Source organism: Equus przewalskii, chromosome 10 (genome assembly GCF_037783145.1).
Source record: "Equus przewalskii isolate Varuska chromosome 10, EquPr2, whole genome shotgun sequence".
Taxonomy (NCBI): Eukaryota; Metazoa; Chordata; class Mammalia; order Perissodactyla; family Equidae; genus Equus; species Equus przewalskii.
The window spans coordinates 61,103,216-61,121,649 of NC_091840.1; the positions used below are offsets into that span (position 1 = coordinate 61,103,216).

General features: G+C 59.8%; 1 protein-coding gene across 6 annotated transcripts in view; it reads left to right on the forward strand.

Moving 5' to 3' along the window:
* Nucleotides 1-18,434, forward strand: part of KCNJ12 (potassium inwardly rectifying channel subfamily J member 12) — a 56,515-nt gene that overhangs the window by 31,129 nt on the left and 6,952 nt on the right. For 3 of the 6 annotated variants that reach the window (XM_070561213.1, XM_008538319.2, XM_070561212.1), the window contains exon 2: nt 14,768-14,885. The exons of 1 other annotated variant lie outside the window; for it this stretch is intronic. The gene's annotated coding sequence lies outside the window, so the exon portion shown is untranslated. Of the gene's footprint in view, nt 1-11,817; nt 12,022-14,767; nt 14,886-16,250; nt 16,853-18,434 lie in introns of those variants that run through there. 2 more of the 6 variants (XM_008538320.2, XM_008538321.2) reach the window with 2 other exon arrangements.

The window sequence follows — 18,434 nt, forward strand, 5'->3', positions numbered from 1 at the left end:
GAAAAGGCAGGGCTGTGGAGACAGTGAAAAGGTCAGGGGTTGCAGGGGTTGGGGTAGGGGGGAAGGGTGAACGGGCAGAGCACAGAGAACTTTTAGGGCAGCGAAACTACTCTGTATGATACTGTAATGGTGGACACATGTCATTATATGTTCATCCGAACCCACAGAATGTACAACACCGAGAGTGAGCCCTAATGTCAACTGTGGACTTTGGGTGGTCGTGACGTGTCGATGTAGGCTCGTTGATTGTAACAAGCGTCCCAGCCTGGTGGGGGATGTTGACGGTGGAGGAGGCTGTGATTGTGGGGTGGGGGGTGTACGGGGAATCTCTGTGCCTTCCTCTCAGTTTTATTGTAAGCCTCAAACCGCTCTAAAAAATAGTCTTGGAAAAAAACAAAAATGAAAAAGGAATTCCTGCCCTCACATGTCAGTGAAGACTGAGGGTGGATTCCTCAGTCTCATGGACAAGTGACCATGGGGTGTGTGAGAGGAAAGGGGGACGTCTGAGCAGAGGCCTGCGTGGCGTCAGGGAGCAGCCAGGAGGCCGTCTGAGGGGAGAGGGCCGGGGAGAGGCCAGAGGTGGACAGTGCTCGCTGGATTCAAGGAACAGCAAGGAGAACAGAACAGCGTGAGCAGGGAGGGGCCGTGTGTAGGGCCCGGGGCCGCGCGGCATCTGGTATTGCTATTTCTTCCTTAGGACAGCGAACACTGCTTCCCCACCCCCTGGTGGGTGCTGTGGTCCTCCGAGTGCTGCGAAGAGCTGGCTGGTCTCTCAGGCTGCACATGGGGTAAGATCTCCTTCTTGTGCCTCCTGGAAATCAGTCGCCGTGAGCCAAGGTGGTTTGTGCAGAGCGCCAGGTGTGCGGCCAGCGCGGGGGCTTCTGGAAGCGGCTCCCCTCTCGTCTCTTCTGAGCCTCAGGGTCCCTGGTGTACAATGGGCATAATAAGCTGCCTGTGGGGGTCCCAGTGGAACCGTGCGTCCAGGGTCCCGCAGACCCAGCACATAGCAGGTGCTCAGCATGGGGTCAGTTGGGGTCGTGGACACACATGTATGTGTCCAGCAGCGCCCGGTCCTGTGGGGAGGTGCTCCCCAGAAAAGCGTGGGTCTGCCCGCTGCACTGGGGATGGAAGGGCAGGCAGGGGACAGACACTCTCTCCCAACAGTGGCCCCCTCCCTCTGTGACCCCCGCCCCGGCTGCAGCTGCTCGAGGCAGGAGGCGCGGGCCCGGCTGATGGCCACCCCTAATCAGCCTGTCAGCGCTGAGGAGCCGGCAGGAGCCCCCCACCAGGCCTGCTCCTGGCGACTGGATTTGGAGAGGGTCCAAGCCACCTGGCTCCCCAGGCCTGCGGGTGCTGGTGCGGTGGGAGTGTGGGGTTTCATGGACTCCACCCTCCTCTCTATTTGCCTCTCCTCACAACCCGGCATCCTCAGGCAGCAGAGCCCAGGCAAGCGGGTTCAGAGGGTGGGGCCTGAGACCAGCCATGTAGATGGGGCCAGGCTGTCTGAATGGCAGGCGGTGTAGACGGGTGTGGCTCATGGTGATGGGTAAGCTTTGGGGCAGTGTACACTGCTGTGGACTGTGGAGATGGGAGGTCTGGAGGCGGGTGTGGGCGATTGAGACACAGTCACTGTGGGTCTGTGTGTGCTGTGGCCATGCAGGGGCCCTGACTGTGTGGAGGGTTTGTGTCTGAGTTTGTAAGCAGGTGTGAGGGGCGTGTGTGCTGTGGCCCGTGAAATGACTGTGACCCACAGGTGTTGGTGGGGGAGGGCATTGCGGGGGAGTGAGGATGTGGCTTTGGGTCCCACTCCCCTGCTCTGTGCGCTGAGCCTCAGGCGCTCCGGCCACCTCTCTCCGGGGGCAGCTGAGGCTGCTGCCAGGCAGGGCTGGATTCTACGTCTCTGTGTCTTTTGTTGTCCCTCGTGCGTTCACTGCCGCCGCTCCCTGCATCTCGCTCACCTGTCGCCCCCTGCTTCCCGACTGGAGGGCGACTGCAGGTGCCTGGGTCTCGGGAAGGGGTGTTTCCCGGGAGCCTGTGCCACTGCAGAGTTGTCTGGGTGTTGACACAGTGCCTTTGCAAGACAGGCCTGGGAGGTGTGGCGCGCTCGTCAGCCGTGTGCGGGTGAGGATGTGAAGCTCAGAGTGGTTTAGGGACTTTCTGAGGCCTCAGCTTCTCCTCTGGGCCCCCGTCTAGGGGTCCGGCTCTGGCGGGAGGGGCAGCCCTCAGAAGCCTGCTGGGGGCCCAGTCAGCGCCACTCGCCAGCTGCTCACCCCGCCCCACGCGGCCCGTGCGGCTCTTGCCTTGGTGCCGGCTCTTGGGTGCCTTTTCTGTCTTGCTCATGGGGCCAACCCTGTCTGCTGACCGGCCCTTTAATGCCTCCTGGGGACCTCGGACCCCTGCCCGCACAGAGTGGAGGCCTGAGCAGAGGGAGGCTGGCGGGCCCTGGGCCGTGAGGGCCCCTCCACCCTTTCCTTCCACAACCGATTGCTGATGCCAGCTCTGCCCTGGGCACCGGGCTTGTCTCACTTAGACCCCAGGACCCATGTTACGGATGAGACCGCAGAGGCCTGGACTGCACAATTCAGTCCGTGAACCTGATGCCAGCTCCCACGCCCCATTCCTCTGCCTTCTGGCCCCACAGTGAGCACTGAGGACCCCTCATGTGGGCCATGGCCAGTAGAACGTGGCTTCTCCAAGCTCAGGGTTAGGGGGCATCCCTGAGGGTTGAGGGGACCATCCTTACTGCAGGGTGCTACTGGTCACTAGGGCTGGCCTCTCCTGCCACCCCACTGGCTCCAGCAGACAGGGGGGTCAGGGTCCAGGCTGCAGCCCACATGAAGTCTCCAATGTTCAAAGGCCACCTCCCTGTGTCTCAGTTTCCTCCTCTGTAAAATTATAATATCTACCTTGTAGGACTCTTGTGAGGCTTAAGTGAGAACCCAGGCCGAGTAGTGGGTCCCAGCCTGATGTGTGGTGGTTCTGCACACAGACAGGGAGCCGAGCCTATGCCTGGCCCTGTGCTGGGGGATTCCAGAGATGAGTCAGGACTAGCAGCTCAGCACTCGAGGCCAGGACTGGGGGAGCCTAGTGGGGTCCGGGCTGTGACAGAGAGAAACCCAGGGGCCGCAGAGGGTTGGGGCCCTCAAGGACAAGCCAGGGGTCAGCCAGGAGCTGGGTGCCTTGCAGGGGAACATCCTGGGCACAGGTGTGGAGGGGCTGCCGGGGGTCCAGTGTGCCCAGAGGTGAACCCTAAGAAACGTGGGTTCATTTTCCTGGAAAGAGCAACTTTTTCCAGGCCCCGCGGGGGCCGTGGGAAAGGGGCACCTGGCAGTACCTGAGGACCCCTGGGGCTGGCTGGCCTGGACAGAGGGCGCAGACACCCACAGTGGTCGGTGCGGGAGCCCAGCCCTGCGCGGAAGCACCCCTGCTGCTGTGCCTCCCGGGAGCGAGCGTGTCTGCCGGGCGCGGCCCCGAGCTCCACGTGAGCTGGCGAACCCGCACAGGAACCACAGCTTGCTGCCCCATGTCACAGATGGGGAAACTGAGGCCCAGAAGGGTGAAGTGACCTGCCCCAGGTCTCGCCGTGTCTGAACGGGGCGGTGCTCTGGAAGGACCCCATGGACCGACCCGGGAGCAGGGAATGGTGTTTCCGCTTCAGCTGTGCCAGGGTGAGTGGCGGGGCTGCTCTTGGCTGGTGCCTGCCCTCCTGTGTGGCCCAGGCGCCACCAGCCATCTCTGAGCCCCCGTCCGGCAAGCAAGGGGCCTGGGGGTCGCTCAGAGGTGCCGCTGCCCAGGCCTTGGAGTCGGCAGCGGGCGAGAGGCTGGTCGGCTCTCTAGTGCGTGCTGAGGCCGGAGCTCAGTGCTGCCCCTGGGCTCCTTCTGTCCACCACTGCTCTGGGGGAGCCATGACGTCCCCAGCCGACAGGCAGGGACGTCGAGACTCAGAGAGGGGCAACCGGCTGCCTGAGATACACACCAGGGAGTTACAGAGTCGGCACTTGAACTCAGAACTGGCCCCCGGCAGAGCCCTGCAGTTCCATGTTGAGGCAGGTGCGCTGTGTGTGCTGTGCGGACGGCGTGAGGCCACCCCGGTGGCCACGTCTGGGCGCTGAGTCCTCGAATGCTGGTCCCAACCCTGGGAGAGGCTGTCAGCCCCCACCTCACCCATGAGGACACTAAGGCCTAGCGGGCCAGCCTGCCACTCTAGCCAGCTCCATTCCCAGGTCTCAGAAGAAGCCAGCGGTGGGGGGTGCCCAGTGGGTGGGTAGGGTCCCAGAATTCCCCAGTCCAGTGTTGACGTGGCCGGGCCAGGCGCCCCTTCTCTGTGAGGGTGATGACGAGAGGCCAGCACCGCGATCCCAGGGCCCTTCCCACTTGTCACTGTGCTGACAGCTGGGTCTTTGAAGCCCCTAGAGTCAGCCAAGCTGGACCCCCCTCAGTGTCTGGAAGGTGGGACTGGGCGTTGAGGCAGGGCCACCCTGACAGGTGAAGGACCCCATGTGGCTTCGGCTTCAGGGAGCAGTGGGGACTGACTGCGTGGAGCCATTTCATCTCCCTGGGGTGCTCCCTGGACACATCGGGGGCTCGCCCAAGGCACGGATTGGAACACATTATCAGTCAAGGTCACCTGTCTGCTTCGATTCCTGGCTGTGTGACCCTGGGCAAGTCACTTTACCTCTCTGAGCCTTAGTTTCCTCATCTGTAAAACAGGGATCATAACAGTGTGCACATCATAGGGCTGCTCTGGGCCTCCACAGGCCAAATGCTGCACAGTGAAGGCACAGCTTCTGGAGCTTCCTGCCCGGGCTTAGTGTCCAGCTTTGCCTCTGATAGGCTGTGTGGCCTTGGGTAAGTCATTTCTTCTCTCTGAGCCTCAGTTTCCTGATCTGTCAGGTGGGGATATTAGTAGACTCTGTCCTGTGGGCTTTCTCAGGACACAGTGAGGCGGTCATGGTGAAGCCCCTGTAAGTGTGAGTGGTGGTCCTGCCACAGGCTCTCAAGTGAGGGCCACCCTGGAAGAGGGCGAGAGACCTCAGACTCCTTTTGCCTGAGAGCAGAGCCCACTTCCCAGATGCTGCCTGGGCGGTGTCAGCTCCCTGTCGCCTTCGGAGAGCGAGTCACCGGCGGTTTGAGCCCTGTGCACTCTGATGAAATATAAACAGCACGCAGTCTTCTCCAGGAAAGACAAGGAAGCGTCTGAGCTGGCCCGCCCCCCCCCTCCCCCAGCACAGGCAGCAGGCTGACGCGCGTGGGGAGGGGAGGGAGCTCATGAATAAATCATCGAACGGTCGGGGCTAATGCACTGGCCACGGGGCAGCGAGTGCAATTAGCGCGCTAATTGTCCAGCGAGGGCCACTTCTGCACAGGCACAGCCCAGCGTCCCTGGTTTGCAAAGTGCCTGGTGTCTGGGGCGCCCCCTGCTGGGGCGCAGTGAGTCTGGAAGTGAGCTCTCCTCTGTCCTGTGGAGTCGGTGGGACTGGGTGGGGCCACCTCATCCCTGCTTGCTGCCCCCTGGGTGGGCCCCCCAGCACTTCAAAGGGGTCCCACACGGGACTGCCACCTGGCTGGGCCTTATCCTGGCCTCAGACCTGTCCCTGGCCCCTGGGGAGCTGTGCGCAGAGCCTGGGATGAGCCCGCCCCTCCCCGCCGCCCGGCTCAGTTGCTTTTCCCAGCCTCTTTGTGTTCAGTGGTTTGGGGTTTTTGTTTTTTTTGCCTTTGAACCAAGGCTGTCCCAGCTTAGCCAGCTCCTGCCCCGTTGCCAAGGTGACCAGACCATCTCCGCCACCCCATGGCCACTGCCAGGGTTGAGCAAGGGACCACGGTGCCTGCACACGCACATAGCCTGGACACATGTGAATGTGTGTGCTGTGCCTTGTACACACGTGTGTATACACAAATTTTGAACATACGCATACACGTGTGCGAGAGCAGATATGCAGAGACCACCCCAGAGTGTCCGGCCCTGGCACAAATCTAGGCACAGATCTATCATTGTGAGGACACAGGCCCATGTCTGTGTGCACACCACACATGCAGTAGACTGCACATGTGCCAGTCTGCTCCTGCCAAGGCCCAGGGGCGTGCACAGGCAGTGCACACGAAGACAAGCACTGCTGTGTGTGAGGCGTGAGTTGTGGGGGCTCCCAGCTTCATCCTTGCCCCCTGGCCTCTGCAAGAGCGCCTCCTCTGGCTGCCGGAGCATCTGAGTGGGCAGCTGTGGGGATTAACCCGTCTCGCCTCTGCCCTGCTGTCCTCAGTGGATGACAGCGTCTGGACACCAGGCTCCTACAGCCCCTGCCTCCCACAGCACCAGGGGCAACTCCAGGGGCTTCCTTGCCCCTCCGGAGGATAATTGAGGTGAGCATTCTAGGCAGCAGTGGGCTGGAGCCCACGTGCCCATGGTGGTGACCCATTGCTGGCTGCCATCCTTCCCTGGTCCCCAGAGTCACCTCCCAAATAAATGACCTGCTCCGAAATCCTTGACTGTTTCCGGGGAAACAGAAATTGGGTCTGGTGCATACACACCTTGATGTTCCTAGAATAAAATGCACCCGTGCCCCAGGCCGTGTATCTCTGTAAGGCTGTGTGCACACACGAGCCCCTGTTGTCTGCTGGACCCTGACCTGGGCCCTTTGCATGATCCCACCAGGTGTAGCAGAGTCAGGTCCCTTCTACGGATCTGGAAACAGGCCTGCCTTAGAGGTAGAGGCAGGGCCGGGACCAGGCCAGGGGGATCCACAGGCCCACCCCAACACCTCCCCTGCTGGCTTTGTTCTCCCAGCTTCTGGCCGCGTGCCCCAGCCACCAGGTGCACACAACCTCTCCAGGATGCAGAGCCGAGGAGGGGCAGCCCCGGGCACTGGCCGGGTGCTCTGGGTGCTGGATTCTCTCTCTGACCCTGTTTTTTTCTCTTGGGGCAGGGAGAGACCCATGCATTGTCTCATAGGGTTGTTGAAGATGCACACCGCAGGTGCTAAATAAAAGCTCCAGGCATGAGAAAGCTAGCCCTGGGGCTCTCAGTGGCCACCCCACTTGCTCTTGAGGCAGGGACCTGCTAGTCACATCCCCTGCTCCAGAACAAATGCCTCCAAATCTACCTCATTCTCCTGCGCACAGGCTCAGAGGGGGCCAGTGGCTCAAGGTCACACAGCACAGCAGGGGCCGAACAGAGTCTAGACACCAGGCCGCTGCCCCACCAGCCCTGGGTTCTTGGCAGCTGCTGCCTCCCACAGCGCCAGTGAGCCGTGAGGGGAGGCAGATGGGAGCCACCAGCCGGGGAGGCTTCCAGTAGGAGGTGGTCCTGAGCCACCTGGAGAGACCATGGCCACAGTGCACGGTCGAGTTCTGAGTCTTCGTTCCACAGTTCTGGGAGCCTTGGATTCCCACCCAGCTCTGCTGTGGACCTGCTGTGTGGCCCTGGGCAAGGTGCTCACCCTCTCTGAGCCTCAGTCTCTTGCCTCCATCAAAAGGAACGATAGCATGAGCTGAAGTAGCACGTGTCACGGTGTGCACCCTGCTGTGTGTGAGGCATGAGCTGTGGCATTGCCAACTTCATGCCTCGTACACTTGTCTTTGTGTGAGCGCCTCCTCTGGCCCCTGGCGCTGTCTGGTCCCTACCTGGCTGACTGGGGACGCCTTTGATGTCCACTTGGTCAGGATAACGTTTCTGAATGCATGAGAGAACCCAGGTACAAAGGAAACCTGGAAAGTGCAATGCTTACGGAAGGCTCATTTCACAGTGTGATGCCATAATTAGCGTGTGGTTGCTTAATCGCACCTTCGCTGTCCGGCCTCACCCAGGCGCCAGTGCCGGGTGTACTGAGCACCCAGCTGGAGGCTTTGCTGCCTCCCTTCAGCGCAGAGGGAACCGTGCATTTTGCAGAGAGAAAAGAGGGTACGTTCAGGTGTTAACCCCGCCAAGTTCACAGAGCCCTGGATTCCATCCCTGGGCCCCACACAGGACCTCCTGGGACACGCTGCATCGCGGCAGGGACCACACAGCCTGCCAGGCCCCTCTGTGTGCCCCCAGGTTCCCTGGTTCTGCTCCCAGTCTCCTTGGGCAGCCCCATGGGGGTCTGGGGACCAATACAGTCCTCCCCACTGTGGCCTGTGCTTCGGTTTCCCAGCCCTGGTGGAGTGAAGGGTCATTCACACCCCCAGGCCCATCCTCCTGGCTGTTCTGGGTGAGACACCCATGGCAGGCATTGTACTGTCTCCTAGCAGGATGTTAAGGGTGGGAGGAGGCCCCTCCCCCCCCCCCCCCACCAGCTGATACCCTGAGGGTTGGCCTGGAGCCCCACTGCTGGCCTGGCAAAAAGCTGACATTCCGTGCCCTGTGGGCTGGTCCAGAGCTCGGAGGAGACTGTTAGGACAGCTGCGCCCCCTCCCTGCAGGGCTGCACTGGTGTGAGCAGTTAATAGGGGAAGCCCAGTCCCCCACGCCACAGCCTCCGGAACCTGGCCCTCTGCTCCGGGCAGACCAGGCCCTGGCCTCAGGGCCCCTGGCCCAACGGGAGGGTCTGGGAGGGATGGGCAGTTGCCACCCGGCATGGTATGGCCCAGGACTGGGAAGCACAGGCGGGGTCCTGGAGTGGAGTGGAGGGGAGAGGGCCTGGCAGGCAGCGGGTGAGGAGGCGGAAGCGTTTCCTGTGAGCGCCATTTCTGGGATGCGGATTATTATTGCCAATGGTAGATGAGGAAGGGGGGGCAGGTGCTCCCATCTGCCCACCTGACTGTGTGTCCTTAGCCAACTCTTTCTGAGCTGTCCATGTCCCCTCTCCTCTCCTCTCCTCTCCCCTCTACCTGGCACGCTCATCTCCAGCCCCGCTGCGCTCCCTCCAGTTTCTTGAACACGTGGATTAGCATTCCAGCCTCAGGGCCTTTCTCCTTGCTGTTTCCACTTCCAGGAACACTGTTCCCACATTCTCTCCTTATGCAGATCTCAGGTCAGATGTCACCTCCTGAGAGAGGTCTTCTCTGACCTCCAGGAGAGTGCCGGCCCTGCCTCCAGAACTGCCCAGGTTTTCTCCTCCCCGGTGTGCTTTTGTGTGTCTTGCTGCACTGGACTGTGGCCCCGAGCCCTGTGTCTGCACACAGTAGAGGCTGGGAGACGCTGCTGAGTGAGCGAGCAGTACAGTGCTGAGCGCGACTCCGGGAGCAAGCGAGGGCCTGTGGCCTCGGGGCTCCCAGACCTGGGCTATAAGGGGTCCGCGGCTGGAGCAGTGGGCTCTCTGTAAAGCCCACCCAGCTTCCTGGACTCCTGAGCTCAGAGCTCAGCCTGCGCCATGCCAGGTGGACCCCGTGGCCCTCAGAACCTGTCGGGCCCTCCCACTGAATTTTCTATTCCCAAAATAAAGACAAATTTATAAAACAAGAAGGAAAAGAAAAAGGGAAGCTGAAGAAACAACTATCCCTGGGCCTCCCCGGAGTGTCCGGGCATGGGGACTGCAGCCGGGGCTGGCCCAGCCCTGACAGCAATGCAGCCCAGGGTAGGGCCTTTCCCCTGATGGGGGCAAAGTGGGCCTGGGAGGCTCCTCGGAGCAGGGGGCTGGAGCACAGAGGGACAAGAGGCAGGACACCTGGGTGCTAGGCTGAGCTCTGTGGCTCATACACTGGTGGCCTCGGACACGGCTGTGCTCCTCTCTGTGCCTTATTTCCTCCTCTGTCAAAGATGCTTGGGCCATCCCACCCAGAACATTCTCTGATGCAATGCCAGGCACCCAGCAGAAGCTGGGCGCTTGGTTCCAGGGGTCCAAGGAACAGGTACCGGGGACTTGGCAAGGAGCAGGAGGGGACCCAGGGAAGTCTTTGAAGGCTTCATGGAGGAGGCATCCTTTGTTGAAGGACGCCTCGAGTTCTGGAAGGCAGAGGCAGCCCACACTGAGGCTCTGCAGTCTGGACCTTCCTGAGCTGTGCTTGCTGAGGATCACGCGGCCCTCAGGGGGAGCCCAGCCCTGGCCCTCCGCGCGCTCCTACTGTGTCCTTTTCTCTTGTTGATTTGTAAGAACTCATTACAAGTGAAGTACATTAATCCCTTTCATGACGAACATTTGTCGTTTACCTGTTGTTTTGCTCACGACGGGTTTTGATAAACAGCATCATAAATATTTTTATGTTGGCAAACTTTCCAGCCCTTTCTCTCCTGGTCCTCCTTGTCCAGCCGTTTCCTGTCACTCTCTCGCAGGCCCTTGCCCTCCTGTGCGCATGCTGGGGCTTTGGAACTGTCTGAGCCTGGAAGTAAGTTGAAGCTTGTAGTAGAAGTGGGCAGCCCTGTCCCGGGCCGGCCCGGCGGCTCCTCCCCATCCTGGCCATCTGCTCATTCCTTCCTCCATGGAGGGCCGCCGGCTGAGGCCCGCCTTGGCCTTTGACCCTCTGCGGAGTGAGTCAGGGGCTCAGAGCTGTGGTGACGGGACATGTCCAGCTGGGTCACCTCTATAGATTAACTTGCTGAAACCCAGTCATGACCCCAAGAGATAGATGCCATTATTAATCTCATCTTATAGGTGAGAAAACCGGCTCAGAGAGATTACATGACTTGCCCAGGGTCACACAGGAAGGAACAGAAGCAAGATTTGAACCTGAGCCGTTTTGTTCTGGAACTCATGCTTTCAGAGCTTCCTCAGCACCCCGTCACCCTTGGGACCAAGTCCAAACTCGTGGCAGTGACATCCAGGGCCTCTCAGAGCCTCGGGTTCTTCACCTGTCGTTGTAATGCCCTGGCCCCGGCACCTGTGTGCAGGCGCTCAGTGCACCTTGCCCCCTGTCCTGAGGCTGAGGAGCTGTGCCCCCGTCTTTCTACACGCCCTCAGCCCCGAATCCCTCGGATCCTGGACTGTGGGGCCGGCGGGACCAGCCCCCTTGTTTACAGACAGGCACAGGGAGGCTCAGGGGTGGGGAGGGCCGTGCCAAGGCCCCGTGTGTGCAGAGCAGACCCCAATCTGTGGCCTCTCAGTTCCTCTCGCTGTGCTGTGCTGCAGTCAGGCCCAGGCTGCCCTCACTGTGCTCTGCTACTCCCTCTATGCAGGTCCCTGCCCCCGCCAGGGTGAGGCTCTGAGGGCTCTGACCAGGGCTGGATCCAGCCTCTGGTAGTGGCTGGTTTCCTCCTGTCTCCCCTGCCCAGCAGGGCACCCCACATGGGCAGGTGCTTGCTGGTCCCTCTCCAAGTCCCTGGTGCCGAGCTGAGCCCAGCATTGAATAGGCCCTCAGGAAAGGTTGATTCATGAGGGAGGACCAGAGACGGACAGATATGTGTCCCAAGTCATACAGCAAGTTGGAGCAGAGCTGGGAGCCCCAGGAAAACCCCAAGACCCTCCAGGTCCCACATGTTTCTGGGATGCAACAAAGTGCAGGGATAGGCCTGTGTCTGTGATGGCCACTGTGACCCAGGGCACCCAGGGGCTTCTGTCCTCTGCTGCTCCCGGGGGCCTGGGGCCAAGGACACACTGTCTCCCTCCTGCCCCCGCCCCCTGTAGAAGGATGTTCTCAAGATAAAAATACCCTTGGAAACATTCCCTACGGGCTGGCGTGACCTGTCATCCACCCTGGGGGCCAGAACCTCCTGCCCTGGCTTCACCTCAGTGCTCAGAGGGTAGATGTCCACCCCTCCTTGGGGTCAGTGCACCCAACCCCTGTCTGCAGGTCGAGGAGTGTGAGGGGCCTGAGGGTCGTGGTCACCTGTGGTTGCTGTGGCCAGCACTCACTGACACCGCCTGCCGGCCGGGGCATCCACATGGAGGAGCTGGGCAGCTGGGCCCCTGGGGGCGGAGCCCAGGGTTCCCCTGCCTCGCTGCTTGTTGGGTGCATTCGGAAAGCACCACACGGGCCCTGGGGGGGGCGGGGTCTGGGATGCGCCAGCTTCCCATCCCGTCGGGAATCCCCATTTCTGCTCTCAGCTGCCCTTGCTGGTTGTCCGAGCTGGAAAACCCCTCTGAGGACACTGGGAGTACCTGGCACCTACCGCAGGTCTGCTGTGTGCCAGACACGGGGACAGGGCCTTGGTTTACCCTCTTCACAGCCTCCTAAGGTAGGTGGGGTCCACCCATTTTGCAGATGAGGAGGCCAAGGCCCAGGGAAGTGCCTGCAGTGAGCCAGGGGGTGACCAGCCCTCAAGTGCAGGACTAGGGGCTCGCTGGCCCCTCCAGGGAGGGCTGCAAAGGGACGATGGTCATGACAGCTGCTGCCTCCCGGAGTCCCGCTGAGCCAGGCCTGGCACCCAGGGCTACCTCCCTCACCACATGAATTTCCTGGGGCACATCGGTGGGGAGGCCAGCAGGAGCAGGAAGCAGGGCCTCAGGACGGGAAGTGCTTGCCGTGCCCCCTTCTCCCGCCCCCGGTTGCCCGAGGATCAGGGAGCCTCCTGTTGGCCCAGGCCCTGCCCTTGCTTGCTGGCAGACTGAGGGCCAGGCCAGCCCGTCTGGGCTGGGGCCACCCCTCTGTCATGTGCAAACCCTGCCTGCCCTAACCTGCCCCATCAGGACTGTGCCCGTGAGCCAAGGCAGTGTCTAGTGAACTCAGAGGGCTGAGCTCACCTCGTGGACTGCTGCGGCCACTGCAGGGTGGCAGGGGCGCACCGGGCAGGGCAGCCAGAGTCCTGGGTTTTTGTCTCCCAGCTGCCACTCACCCAGTGGCTTTGTGACCTTGAGCAAGTCACTGCTCTGAGCCTCAGTTTCCCCCTGTGTAGAATGGAGCTAATTTTGCCTTCCTCAGGGGTGAGAACAAATCCGACTGCATCTGTGGGTCTGCAGCAAGCACTTTCCAGGCAACAGGGAGTCAGGAGTGAGGTTGGGAGAGCCGCCGGCAGGCCAAGTGAGCAACAGGAAGTTGAGGGGCAGGCTGTCCATCCCTCTTAGCCTTGCCCCTTCTCCCTAACCTTCTTTTGCTCCCTACTGTCCTGTGACACCGCCTCTGCTCAGAGTTCCAGCTCCAGGTGACCTGGAGCAAGTGGCTTAGCCTCTCTCAGCCTCAATTTCCCCGTCTGTCCACTGGGGAGAAGCATCTCTCCCCGCAGGTGGGGCTGTGAAGGCTGGAACAGCCAACACTGGGAACTGAGCAGGCTGGGCAGGCACAGTGTGGGCCCCCTCGACGGGGAGGACGGATGATCAGAGATGTCCTGGCCGTGGAGGTTCCCAGCTGGGTGGTGTGGGTCTGTGAGGGAGCCTCCCTGAGCCTCGATTTCCCTGTCAGTTTTGAGAGTGGAAGGGCTGAGAGAGGTGTTGCAGGGTTCGCGGGAGCTGCTCGGGGAGTGAAGAGGGACGAGGAAGCAGGAGATTGAGGACTGGGAGTTGTGGGGTGAGAGCCTGGAGCGTGAAGAGGTACCACCAGGCCATCCCCTGCCGGAGTGAGCAGAGGCCCTGAGGGGGGAAGTGACTCACCCAAGGTCACCCAGCTTGTGAGAAGCAGAGCTGGGACTTGAACCCACATCTTTGTGCCTCTAAACCCACTGCTGTTGCCTACCCCAGGAGGCTTATGATATGGGGGTGACTCACTAACAGTTTCCTTGATCCCAGCCAGAAAAGCCAGTGTGACAGTGGATTACAGCCAGCCTGGGCTGTGAAAGAGTGGGGCTTCATGGCCCCAGTGGCTGGGAGGTAGGGGAAGTGAGAAGAGGATCTCAAGTTGGCTTGCCTCTGGGAATTCACAGAGCCCCTTCCCACCACATTCTCTCCTGGTCCTCACAGCACACTGGAGAGGAAAGCAGGGGGCCCCTTTGACAGATGGGAAAACTGAGGCTTGGAGATTGTAGGGACCACATAGGATGTGTGTGTGCCCAAGGCAAATCTCTGACAAGTTACCAGTGTGCACCCATCCATATAGGCATCCATCCGCCCATCTACTCATCTCTTCACCCAACTACCTCATTCATCTATCCATTCATTCACCTATGCATCCACCCACTCACCCATCCACACACCCAGTTACCCATCCATCCACCCACCCGTCCAGCCAACTATCCATCCATAATCCACCCACCCATTCATCCGTCCATCATTTGTCCATCTATACATCCATCATCAATCCACCCACCCACCCACCCATCCACACACCCACTCATCCATCCATCCATCATTCATCCATCTACTCATCCATCATCCATCCATCCACCCACCCGTCCAGCCAACTATCCATCCATAATCCACCCATCCATCCATCCATCATTTGTCCATCTACACATGCATCATCCATCCACCCACCCACCCACCCATCCATCCACACACCCACCTACTCATCCATAATCCATCCATCCATCCATCCATCCATCCATCCATCCATCCATGCATCTGTTTCTCCAACCACAGCTGGGTCCTGTGGTTGGCATCAGGAAGGCTCTGCAGGTGGTGGCTAGGAGCACAGGCTGGGGGCCCGAGTTCCTCTGTGGTCTTGGGAGAATTATCACATTACCTACCTCTCTGGAATGGGAACAGCAATAGTTCCAACCTTGTGTGGATTACGTGAGTTGTGAGGATGACATGAGTTGACGTCTGTAAAACAGCTACCACAGCGTCTGGCGTGCATAGGCACTTGGTTGTTATCAGCTGTTGTTTTCTCTGGGTACCTGTCCTGTTCTGCCCTTCTCTGATCCCGAATGGTGGTTAAGGACAGGCTCACCTACTGCAAAGGTATAGGGCATCAGAGGTGTGGGCTGGAGATCCCCTCTGCCTCCCATGGGCCCAAGCAGAAATATGAGTTTTTGTGGAAATTTCTGACTTCTGAGCCCCTCCGAAGAGAGGGACACCATCGACAGTAACTTGGCTTTGCTCTGTTAACTTTAGGGGCTTCCAGTGACTGATTCCTCTCTGCCTGGTGCCTGGGAAATGGCAGCCACTGCTAATGCAGCCTTGAAGACAGCCACTTGTCCGCTCAGCTTACTTAGAAGATAGGATTCAAGAGGTAAGATTGAGGTCACTGATGTGCACCTATCCATCTAGTCATCCATTCAACGAAACACTCCTCTGTGCACCCACTCACCCACTTGTCTATCTCTTTATCTACCCACTCACCCATCCACCAACCTATTTGACCTCTCATTCATCCATTATCTATCCACTGGTTCCACACATCTCCACATTCATCTGCTATCTATCTATCTACCCACCTACCAACCCATCCAGCCATCTTTCCATCTGTGTATCCACTTATCTCCCAACCATTCACTCACCCCCACCAGCCTTTCATCCACTCACCCAACCACCCATCCATCCTTCCCTCCACCCATTCATCCATCTATGTATTCATCTACCTGCCCACCCATCCATCCGCCTATTCATCCACCCAACCCATCCAATCATCTTCTACCCACCTAACCCATCCATCTCTCTGGTCACCAGCCATCCACCCATCTGCCAGTCCTGTTTATCCATCCTTATGCTTGACCACCCACCTCTGTATATATCTGTTTCCTCTTTCATTGATCCATCCATCTCTTCACCCATCCCTCTATTTGGCTGCTTATTCCTTCATCCTTTTGTCTGGTCAGTGAGCCTATCCCAGATGCCTTCTCTGTGCCAGGCTGCATCAGCCTTTCTTGGCCTCTGAGGAGGGCCAGGTGTGGGGCCTGGGCAAGACCAACTCTCACACAAGGGAGAAAGCGGCTTCTGGTCCTAACAGGAGAAGCCTAGGGCCAGAGACTCCAAAATCCCAAAAGGGCTTCATGGAAATGGTGGCCTTCAGCTGGTCCCTGATGGATGGGAGGATTTTAAATATTCCCTTTAGCTGCCATTTGGCAGTTGGACCACATGGAGTCAGGAGCCTGTTGCTGTGTTCAGACAGGCGTGGGCTGGACAGGGGGGTGGCTGTGGGTGAGGGGATGGTACATAGCTTCTCAGGGGCTAAAATACACAGGGCCTGGTGAGGGAGTGGATAAGGGGGCTGAAGGAGAGGAAGGAGACCAGGCTTCTGGCTGGGGCCACTGGGAAAGTGGCCAGGCTCTCAAGGGACCCCCATGAAGACAGGGAGGAGGTACGGAGGGAGAAGGAAGGAGGGGGGGGAAGAGCATAGTCAGGGAGAGGGGGAGAGGAGGAGGAGGGGAGGGGTGGGAGGGGAGGGGTGGGAGGAGAGGCCCCGCGGTGCTACGGACATCTGGAGGGAGGCTCTGCGTGGGGCCGAGGCCTGTGAGCTGCCAAGACAAGGTCCCCTGCAGGCTGCTTAGTGGGAGGGGATCCAGGAAGTAACTGAGGGGAATGAGGAAGGAGGGGGTGTGGCCATGCTGTCCACAGGGCTCCTGTTGGGAGTGGCTGGAGCTCCGGGGTCTGAGGAAGCAGGCTGGGCGGCAGCCTGGAGCAGAAGCCTGACAGGGTGGAGCAGGCTGCCCGACTGTCATGTGGAAAATGAGGATAATAGTCATAATGTTGTTGTGGGGATTAAGTGAGTTCATTAGCGCTCTTCGCACAGGCCGGCTGGCAGCAACTGCGGGGTAGTACTGATTCCTATGCTCGTCCGCTGAAGGGGCCCCAGAGCCCCCTCGGGCCTGTGTCTTTGTCCCTCCACTGGTCCTTCTAGTCAGTGCTTTTTTGGCATCTGAGAATGTGGGCCAGGCATCGCCCTGGTCTCCTCCCGGATGTCACTGAAACCTGAGGTGCCCGGAGCTTCAGGGACTGGGCACGGGGTGTCCTGCTCCATCCGGAGGCCCCTCCCAGGGACTGTGGGGCCGCACCCTCGGATCGCATGGTCGCTCCTCTCTAAAAGCCCCCAGCCCAGCTCTGGCTGCCGTGGCTGTGTCTGCAGGCCGTGGCCAGCAGGGCCGTGACAGCTCCGCTGCCTCTCAGGGACCCTGGGTCTGTGCTCTCCACTGCCTGTGCTCTGCCCGCTGGCGTGCTTCGCTCCCGTCTCCGGTGTTGGTGTCGCCCTGTCCAGCCCAGGTAGTGTGCTCTAACGCCTCCCCCCAGCAATGCCTGGGACCCCAATTGGCCAGGCTTGGGTTGGCTGACGATGGTCCTGTGGTCCTCACCCTCTCGTCCCAGCCCATGACTCGCTTTGTGAGCCGGCACGAGTCTCAGCCTCAGCCCTCCGACCTGTAGAATGGGAGGCGGCCTCCTTGCTTGCTAAAGCCTCTTCTAGCAAAACGAATTCTCGGATCCCATTTCTCATCTGATCCCCCCATGTGCACCCACTGAGCACGGGCCACACAGGCCTATACACCGCTGCTGAGGAGGCTGTCCCACATTTCTTAAATCAAGCCCTTAAAGACTGCACAGCTGTGGGGCCCTCTCGCCACTCTGGTGTTTCTGTGCACGAGTGTCCCTGGGACATTTGTCAAGTTTGTGGTGCTGGGGTTTCTACTCATGGGTCCTCTTCTGGGTCTTTCTTTGTGATACTGTATTCACCAAGAGCCCGTGAGGGGTTCCCCACACCCCTAGTGTCACACACACATGCATGCACACACACAGCAGAATGGGGCACGAGAGGCTGAGGGTGGACTGACACCCGGGGTCCAGCTCTATGTCTGTTGCTTGCTTTCTCAGTGACTTTGGACAAGTGACTTGGCTCTGAGTTCCAGTTTTCAGCTCTGAGAAACAGGGATTGGGGTGTGAGTGTAACATTGTTGATTTCTCTGTGTGGTTTTAAGAGGAATGTCAACAGAAGAGGGTGTTCCCAGGCTCCTGTGATGTGGTCTGGGTGGGTCTTGGGTGCCCAGCTCAGGCAGAGGCGCCCGGAGTTGCTGCATTACCCCACCTGCCCGGCAGCCTCGCACCAGGCTGGGCTCTCTAGCTTTTTGTTGTTTTTTTTGTGATGAAGATTGACCCTGAGCTGATACACGTGCCAATCCTTCTCTATTTTATGTGGGATGCGGTCTCAGCCTGGCCTGATGAGTGGTGCCGTGTCTGTGCCCGGGATCCCAACCTGTGAACTCTGGGCCGCCAAAGTGGAGCGTATGAACTTAGCTACTATGCCACTGGGCTGGCCCCAAGGGCTCTCTGGCTTTTGATTGTTGCAATTCTGTTCCCTGCAGGCCTCGACCTGCTCGGAGCCCCAGCTGGAGCAGCCAGGACCCTCTGGACGTCCCTCAAGGCCTCCAGGCCACACAAACCCGCCCCTTGCCATCTGGCGGCCTCCCGCCGGCATCTGAGTACCCCAGCCCTGGCCACCTCCCCCTGTAGGGTCCAGGAATCTTGGGCTGAACCATCTTCCCAGCACAGTGCCCGGGGTCCCCACCACTGCCGGCTCCCTGCCTCCCGGCCAGGCAGAAGCAGCATCCACCATTACGGCCTTGGGCTTCAGCTCCTCAGGTCCATGGTGAGGTGGTCAGCTGGAGCAGTGGTGGGGGGAGGATGACAGCATGAGGAGAGGTCCCCGCAGAGCCTGGGGTCCCATGCTGGGAGACCTCCCGTTGGACAAAAGTGGTTCGAATCTCAGGTCTCTTGCTTATTGGCTGTGTGGCTTTGGGGAAGTCACTTAACCTCTGTGAACTTCCATTCAGAGAGCAGAAGTGACAATAGCAGC